Source organism: Chiloscyllium plagiosum, unplaced genomic scaffold (genome assembly GCF_037043375.1).
Source record: "Chiloscyllium plagiosum isolate Xiang-an unplaced genomic scaffold, Cpla_swu_hap1 HiC_scaffold_27, whole genome shotgun sequence".
In the NCBI taxonomy this organism is placed as follows: Eukaryota; Metazoa; Chordata; class Chondrichthyes; order Orectolobiformes; family Hemiscylliidae; genus Chiloscyllium; species Chiloscyllium plagiosum.
The window spans coordinates 45,658,521-45,667,715 of NW_028270165.1; the positions used below are offsets into that span (position 1 = coordinate 45,658,521).

Here is a 9,195-nt window from a genome sequence, read left to right on the forward strand (position 1 = left end):
TGTGGAAGGGTCACCGGCTACTCCTGTTTTTTGTTTCAGATATACAGCATCCACAGTTCTTTCACCTTTTTATTGAGGTAGATTTGGAAATTACTTCGGGAGACAGAAGGAGAGGGGGCAGAGAAGAACACCCATGAACTGTTGATCTCCGTTGTTACTCATAATGTAAAATCATTGTAGTGCGATCACTTCCCTTAAGCATGAATAGAGGTTGCGGGCTATGCGTGAGCTTGTGGCGCAACGGTAGCGCGTCTGACTCCAAATCAGAAGGTTGCGTGTTCGAATCACGTCAGGCTCACTGACGTCAACTTCCTCCATTTCAAATCAAGAAAGGAGTACTTCACTCCGGATATTTGTTGAGCCAAATCTTCTTTGCGGAAATTTTCGATCACAGGTGAAGCTTTGCTGTCTGTTTGATTTGTGAACACTGTGTCAGGGAGGTGGTGTGCCCATTGGCTGGGTAAATGCTCAGCTCCCCCAGTTCATCACGGGATTTAAACACAGCCGTCTCCCTCTGGGCAGCCGCTTCAATCAGTTGGTGACAGCGTGGTGTGAATAACGTAATACCGATATTTTTACAACATAATCCAGAGACTCCCAGCTTTATGTTTCAATCTATCAGGAGAGTGTTAGCGAGTTCAGATAGAAATGTTTCTCACCAGCTGCAAATCCTTTCCTCTCACTGGACACAGTTAAAATTATCTTTATTCAACAGAAGGAGCGGAAACTCTAGTCTGATGGCCTCTCTCCACATTAACGGTGAGCCTGAATTTTATAAACGGTGTCAGTAAAATCCAGTGGCGGACACTGATTTGGTTCAATCGATTTTTTTTGCCAAGCGTAATTCACCGAGAGGATGCTGCTGTGCGAAACAGCGTGGGGAATTACTGCAGGGCCTCCTGCACATGGAACACACCGCAACTGATGTGTTTCACCTTCACCAGGCTCAACACAATATGTAAATAAGTGTCTCATTCTGTCGCCTTCTCCCTGTAAATCTGCACATTGTTACATTGAACATGCCCCACCGAATTCCCATTTGTGTCCATTGAATCTGCCTCTTTGTCACTGTCAGACAGCGACTTACTGACCCCACTCCCTGTGCGAAAACGGTCTTCCTAATGTCACTTTTACTTATTTTCCTGATTACTTTAAATCTCTGCCAAATTATTCTCGATCCTTTCAGGCCTGGAAGCATTTGCACTGCATTATTTCCTCTGTCTAAAACCCTCATGACGTGGAAAACTTCAATCAGACAAGCTTTCCGCCCTCTGTTCACCAAAGAGAGCTGCCCCAAACTTTCCAATCTCCCTTCATTGCTGACATTCCTCAGGACGGTACCATTCACATTAACCTGTTCAGCGCCGTCTGCAATCACTTCACTACCCCGCTTCCTGAAGTGTCACCCTCAGAATTGAGCGTAATACAGGTGGAGGATTCATTCAGATTCGGATTGCGCGGGCGAAAAATCTGCAATACTTGTTTTCACTTTGAACAAGTGTTTCCCTTCGCCGTGTTCACTGCAATGGCAGCTCTGCGCCGTCCCTAATTCAGGCAGTCCGATCTTATTTAACGAAGCGGCTTTTTGAGAAAATTCATCAGGTATTTTTGCTCAGGTCAATTTAAGGAATGATGGTTCGCCTGGGATTGGAACCCGGGAATTCTCACACGGCCGCATATGCTCGAAGACCCAAAGCTAGAATCATATCCCAGACTAACGAGCCACCTCCGGAAGCAGCTGAGACTTGCTCAGTATGAAATCCATTGTGCAATGCTCCCAGAATTGCAAGTAAGGAAGAGTTTCAAGAACATCTGCTTCTCAATCTGTCTCGCTGCTTCCAGGACGCTGCTGTTTGTCCAGTCCCCAGGGATCGGGCTCTCTCCACTGGTGGATAATTGAACCATTTCGTTTCTACTTGCAAAATGTGCTGGTGGAAGGCAGAGCCCATTCACTCTTCTGCTCTCTCACACTATTACGTGAGGCAGGAGAAGTCAGTTACAGTCATGCGGAGGAAATGGGCAACTTTGAACGTGTTCCAAAGGTCCTGTTAACGGAGAGATAGAAAGATGCTGTGCTGTCGGGACAGAGAGAAATGGACACCGGAGACTCTTCCCTCAGGTAAATTGATATGAGTGCATTTTTGTGCAGCCTGCTTGGTGTTCAGAATTTGTCTTAACACAACAATCCTGCAGGAAGTCTTTTGTTACACCGTTAGTTTCTTTACTGCGGGCAATGGACTAAAACAGCAAGTCATGTGTTTCAACTTCACCGGTTCATTGCCATCTGAGAGAAGAGGTTTCACACGAGATCAGGACACACCGTCAGAGAACAGGACAAGACAACTCAGAGCTCCACAAGGGTGCCAGCGCAACTGTGTAAATTTGACTTGTGTATCGATGTGATATATTGAGCTCAGATACCCAGATTTGTTTTGGGAAACAAATGACATGGCAAGGAAAAGAACAGAGCGCCGTTATACGGGAAAGCTACGAAAGACATTAGGTGAGTAGGAGAAAATGGTTTCGCTTCTGGGTTATGATCCCATCATGCACTCGCTGTGCCATTCTCCTGCATTGCATGGTAGCTTTTCCAGAGAAATATTCAGCTTTTCATCTGGCGTGTCACTTGCATGTTCGAGAATGACGTCAAAAGATCTTCACTGCTGTCGTGTCATGTGCTGTTGTGCAGACATGTCGCCGATGTGCAAATATAAACTCAGAGAGTAATGTACACTAGAGACTCTGAGCCAGCTGAAACTTGCTCAGTGTGAAATACATTCCACATTGCTCCAAGAATTGCAAGCAGCAAATTGTTTCCAGAACATCTGCTTGTCATTCTGTCCCAGGGGCGCCGATGTTTGTCTCATCCCCAGGAACTGGTCTATCTCCACTGGCGGATAATTAAACCAATTTGTTTCTACTTGTCCGCTTTTCTGGAGGGAGGGAAGAGTCCATTCGCTCTTCTGCTTTTTAACTCCCAATCCCTTGGGGTGAGAGGTATCACTTACACTTTGTGGGCGGCACGGTGGCACAGTGGTTAGCACTGCTGCCTCACAGAGACCCGGGTTAAATTCCCGCCTCAGGTGACTGACTGTGTGGAGTTTGCAGGTTCTCCCCGTGTCTGCGTGGGTTTATTCCGGGTGCTCCGGTTTCCTCCCACAGTCCAAAGATGTGCAGGTCAGGTGAATTGACCATGCTAAATTCCCCGTAGTGTTAGGTAAGGGGTAAATGTAGGGGTATGGGTGAGTTGGGCTTCGGCGGGTCAGTGTGGACTTGTTGGGCCGAAGGGCCTGTTTCCACACTGTAAGTAATCTAATGAGTGGGAAGTGAGTAACTTTGATTGTGAATTTCCTCCAAACTTCTGTTATTGGAGAGATAGAAAGATGCTGTGCTGGCGGAGCAGAGAGAAATGGACACCGAGGACTCTTCCCTCAAGTAGATTCATATGAGTACATTGTTGTGCAGTCTGCTTGGTGTTCAGAATTCGTCTTCACGCAGCAATCTTACAGAAAATCTCTCGCAAAGTGGGCATCGCTTTCATCGCTGCGACCGCGCAGCAGTTAACATCTGAGCCTAAGTGCCCCAGATGAAGAGAATCCGAGTGAAACCTTCACTCACTGAGAGTCATCCCCACGGCACTGAGCTGCGGGACTGCAGGCAGTCCAACACGGAAGGGACGGTTAAATGAACCATTGTCGCTCCCTCAGCCTCTCTGTCCCATAGACAGGCAGTGGGACGGCAGAAACGCGTACCATCGTTCTCCCGCCGACAGAGGCGGTCCAGCCCATCGTGTCCACGGCGACTCGCTGCCACTTGTCTCTCTCTGAGGTGATTCACAATGAGCGATATCTGTCCGAATACTAAGGGGCTGTGTCTGAATGGTGATTCCGTTTCTGACATGCTGATCGTCTTGTCATTCATGTACGAACCGGCGTGACGAATTACGGCAGGCAAGGCACGAAATCACAAGGTATGCGTCTCAGCTCACTGGCATCTCAGAGAAGTGGGTTTGCGATTCAGTTCGTAGGAAGCCGACGAAAAACAGGAGAAGACCACTCAGACTTCGAAAACGAAGTTCCTTGAACGGTGTGAGTTTCGGTATGATTCGCGGCATTCAGACAGTCGTTTGAAAGGCAAGATGCTAAACAGAGCGCCTTTACAAAGGAAAGTTGCTCAAGGAGACATGAAACAATAGCAGAGGAAGGTTTCGAACAATAGACCTCTGGGTATGGGCCCAGCACGCTCCCACTCCGCCCTCTCCACAGGCCCCTTCAGCCTTTCGTCTGGCGCGTGGCATGCACGTTCGAGACTGTTGTCAAAGATCTCCACTGCTGTCGTCTTATATGGTGTTGCGCAGACGTATGGAGGCTGCGTAAATATAAACTTTTTCTAACTTCCCCCATTCTCTTGGTCGAACTGTGTTTTAAAAAATTCTCAAGGTCAGGTTCGTAGGAGAGTAGTCTGACACAGAACAAACGACCAAGAGGCGAGTCTGCTAGAATATGAGCATTTTATTCCCCGCAGCGTCGCCACAACCAGGTCTCATACTTACAACGGGTCTGGCTTATACTCACTCTACATGTTACCGGAACTGGGAGCCGTCAGTTCTCGTAGAGCGGTTGCCAACAACCCACGCTCGGCGGTTAAACGTAACCCCGGAGCAGACTCACCGAACTGGAGACTTTTCCAGCTGATATACTCTTTTCCAGATATAAACATTCATGTGAACAGCAGAGCAAGGCTAAAAAGCACATTCCATTCTGGTTACATACAGATAAGAAGATTCACACGGGGAGGTGTGTAATAAGATTCACACGGGACTAAGCAACACCTCCATTCCGGTTAGATTCACACATGTATTGGGACATAATTTTTAACCGTTTCACCACATTCCACTGCTTGGCCCAATACATGTGTTACATTCTGCTTAATTCAGTTCAATTCGTTTCAGTTAATTTCAGTTCAGTCAATTCAGTGTAGTTCAATTCAGCTCAGTTCAGGTCTGTTCAGTTCAATTCAATTGTGTTCAATTCAGTTCCGTCCATTTCAATTCAATTTAGCTCAGTTCCATTTTGTTCCGTTCAATTTGATTCACTTCAGTTCAATTCAGTTCAGTTCCACTCAGTTCAGTTCAGTTCAATCCCATTCAATTCTGTTAACTCCGCTTCAGCTTTTTGGACATGCCCACATCCTCCGCTGTACCCCAGGCAAGGGGTTCTTCGGCAGGACTGGGATCCTCTCAAGGGTGGACAGCAGCGACCCTGGGGTTCCTCCGGTCGCCCCCCACCATTTCTCAAACAAACTGCCACGTCATGCCACGGTCCATGCCATCCCGGGACGGTCGGGACCTCCACAGTTTGTTCTTCTGGTTTCTTAGTCTTTTTCCAAAACATTGTTCTGTATCAAAATCTCTCCTCAATTGCGATTGACCCTGCTCGCAGCGCCAAAATGTTTTAAAAAATTCTCAAGGTCAGGTTCGTAGGAGAGTAGTCTGACACAGAACAAACGACCAAGAGGCGAGTCTGCTAGAATATGAGCATTGTATTCCCCGCAGCGTCGCCACAACCAGGTCTCATACTTACAACGGGTCTGGCTTATACTCACTCTACATGTTACCGGAACTGGGAGCCGTCAGTTCTCGTAGAGCGGTTGCCAACAACCCACGCTCGGCGGTTAAACGTAACCCCGGAGCAGACTCACCGAACTGGAGACTTTTCCAGCTGATATACTCTTTTCCAGATATAAACATTCATGTGAACAGCAGAGCAAGGCTAAAAAACACATTCCATTCTGGTTACATACAGATAAGAAGATTCACACGGGGAGGTGTGTAATAAGATTCACACGGGACTAAGCAACACCTCCATTCCGGTTAGATTCACACATGTATTGGGACATAATTTTTAACCGTTTCACCACAAACTGTGATTTCACTCTGAATAGACGCCATGCGGCCCACCTTCGCTCTGCTGGGTCGACACAGTAAGTGAACGTGGGTCTCTATTCGTATCATTCTCTTGCCTTCTCCATGTAATTCTGCACATTGTTACTTTAAACATGACCACCGGATTCCCTTTTGCGTCAGTGTCAGATAGGGATTTACTGACCCCAACCACCACTCCCTGTACGAAAGCGTTCTTCCTAATGTCACTTTTGGTTCTTTTCCTCATGACTTTAAAACTCTGCCGAATCGTTGCGATCCTTTCAGGCGTGGGAGCATTTTGAGTACATTACTTTCTCTGTCTCGCCGTCGCATGACTTGGAAAGCTTCAATCGGGTCAGATTTGAAACTTCTGTTCTCCGAAGAGAGCTGTCCCAAATTTCCAATCGACCCTCATCGCTGACAGCCCTCAAACACCCGCACCACTCACGTCAACCTATTCAACGGTATCGTCAATCATTTCACTTCGCTGCTTTCTGTCCCAGTGGTCCGCCAGGGAGCCCAACCTGGTTTAACGAAGGTGCTTTTTGAGAAAATTAAGCAGGCACTTTTGCACAAGTCACGAAACGCGGGCTTGTCCGGGAATTGAACCCGGGATCTCTTGCACGTCTGCGTCGACGAAGACACAAAACGAGAATCACACCCCTAGACCAACAAGCCACACTGCTGGTGCGCCTGCGCCACCGCTCTACCTCTTGAACCAGCTGAGTCTTGCTGGGAGTGAAGTACAGTTGACATTGAACAGGCTTGGGCTATTTTCTCGGGAACGTCGGAGGCTGAAGGGTGACTTTAAGGAGGTTTCCAAAATTATGAGGGGCATGGATAGGATAAATAGGCAAAGTCTTTTCCCTGGGGTCGGGGAGTCAAGAACTAGAGGGCATAGATTTAGGGTGAGAGGGGAAAGATATAAAAGAGACCTAAGGGGCAACATTTTCACGCAGAGGGTGGTGCGTGCATGGAATGAGCTGCCAGAGAAAGTGGCGGAGGCTAGTACAATTGCAACATTTCAGAGGCTTTTGGATGGATATATGAATAGGAAGGGTTTGGAGGTATATGGGCCGGGTGCTGGCAAGTGGGACTAGATTGGGGTGGGATATCTGATCAGCATGGACGGGTTGGACCGAAGGGTCTGTTTCCACGCTGGACATCTCTATGACTCTATGAACAGCTGCTTCTCATTCTGTATCTCTGCTGCCATTTGCCCGTCCCCAGGAACCGGGCCCTCTCTACTGGCAGAAAATTAAACCGTTTTCTTTCTAAACTTTTGCCTGACACCGGAGTGACCAGTGACAAGCATTGCCCTCCTCAACATAGGGTACAGAGAACAGGAGAAGACCCCGCAGACCTCCACGAGTGTGTCATCTCAACTGTGCACATTGGGCCTGTGCATCAATGTGAAGTCTTTACGTCGAAGTTTTTTGGGAAGCAAATGAGAAGGCGAGGTGCACAACAGTGCGCCGTTATACGGGAAAGCTGCTAAAGACGACATTGAGTGAATAGGAAAGATGGTTTCCCTTCTGGGTTATGCTCCCATCACGCCCCGGCAGACATATCGCCGGCAAGCAAATATTAACTCTGTCTAAATTGCCACATTCTGTTTTTATGATCCGTGACTTCACACAGACGCACAATTGACGTGCTCCCTCCTGAATATCCTTCCAGGCTCGAACATACCTTCCAGGTGAAGCAGCACTTTACCTGCACATTTGCCGCAGCCTCGTCTACTGCATTCGCTGCTCAGTGTCGTTTCCCCAACGGAGCATGAAGTATAAACTGGATGACTGCTTCGCAGAACATCTCGGTTCTGCCCGCAAAAAAAGGCCCTGAGCTTCTGTTTTCCTGCCACTTTAACACGCCACCCTGTTCCCTGGCCAACATCTCTGTCTCAGGCTTGCAGCAGTGTTCCAGTAAAGCTCAGCTCCAGATGGAAGAACAACGCCTCATATTCCACTTCAAACCCCTACAGCCCTCCGGTCTTCAAGATCGAGTTGCATGACTTTAGGGCCTGAAATCCCCCATGTCCTTGACCCCCACCACACACATACGAGCCCTTGTTATCACATAGTCTGCTACGACAGACTACTTATTGTTAGCCACTAACGGTCTCCATTAACAGTTATTCACCCTCCCTCACGGATCGTTATTCACTCCTTTGTCCCTCCTATTGTTCTCTCTCTGAGCTGGTAGGAAACAGAGCAATGTACACTGGAGACTCTGAGCCAGCTGAAACTTGCTCAGTGTGAAATACATTCCACTTTGCTCCAAGAATTGCCAGCAGCAAAGAGTTTCCAAAACATCTGCTTGTCATTCTGTCCCTGGGATGCGGTTTCTGACATGCGGATCGTCTTGTCATTCACGTCGGCGTGGCGAATTACTGCAGGGTAGGCACGAAACCACAAGGTATGCGTTTCAACTTTATCGGCTCATTGGCATCTCAGAGAAATGGTTCTGCAATTCAGTTCATAGGAAACCGACGAAGAACAGGAGAAGACCACTCAGACCTCGAAAATCAAGCTGCTTGAACGGTGTGCGTTTCGCGAGAGTATTGGTTTGAGATACGGGGCACTTAGACACTCAGGAAGTCGTTTGAAAGGGAATAGGCTGAACAGAGCACCATCACAAAGTAAAGTCGCTCAAGGCGACATTGAGCAATAGCAGAGAACGATTTCGATCCATTGACCTCTGGGTTATGGGCCCAGCACGCTCCCGCTGCGCCACAATGCTTCTCTGCGCAGCAACCTTTCCCACAGGTCCCTTCAGCCTTTCGTCTGGCGCGTGGCATGCACGTTCGAGACTGTTGTCAAAGATCTCCACTGCTGTCGTCTTATATGGTGTTGCGCAGACGTATGGAGGCTGTGTAAATATAAACGTTTTCTAACTTCCCACATTCTGTTGGTCGAACTGTGATTTCACACTGAATAGACGCCATCCGGCCCACCTTCACTCTGCTGGGTCGACACAGTAAGTGAACGTGGGTCTCTATTCGTATCATTCTCTTGCCTTCTCCATGTAATTCTGCACATTGTAACCTTAAACATGACCACCATTCCCGTTTGCATCTCATGAATCTGCTTCTTTGTCAGTGTCAGTTAGGGATTTACTGATCCCAACCACTCCCTGTACGAAAGCATTCTTCCTAATGTCACTTTTGGTTCTTTTCCTCATGACTTTAAAAGTCTGCAGAATCGTTGCCGATCCTTTCAGGCGTGGGAGCATTTTGATGACATTACTTTCTCTGTCTAGACTTCGCATGA

The 9,195-nt window shown here is 47.9% G+C and overlaps 1 non-coding gene across 1 annotated transcript; it reads left to right on the top strand.

The window, feature by feature from the left end:
* The first annotated feature begins 226 nt into the window (after positions 1-226).
* On the top strand, positions 227-298 carry trnaw-cca (transfer RNA tryptophan (anticodon CCA)). The gene has a single exon. It is a non-coding gene; the product is annotated as a tRNA-Trp (tRNA).
* Positions 299-9,195: the final 8,897 nt, after the last annotated feature.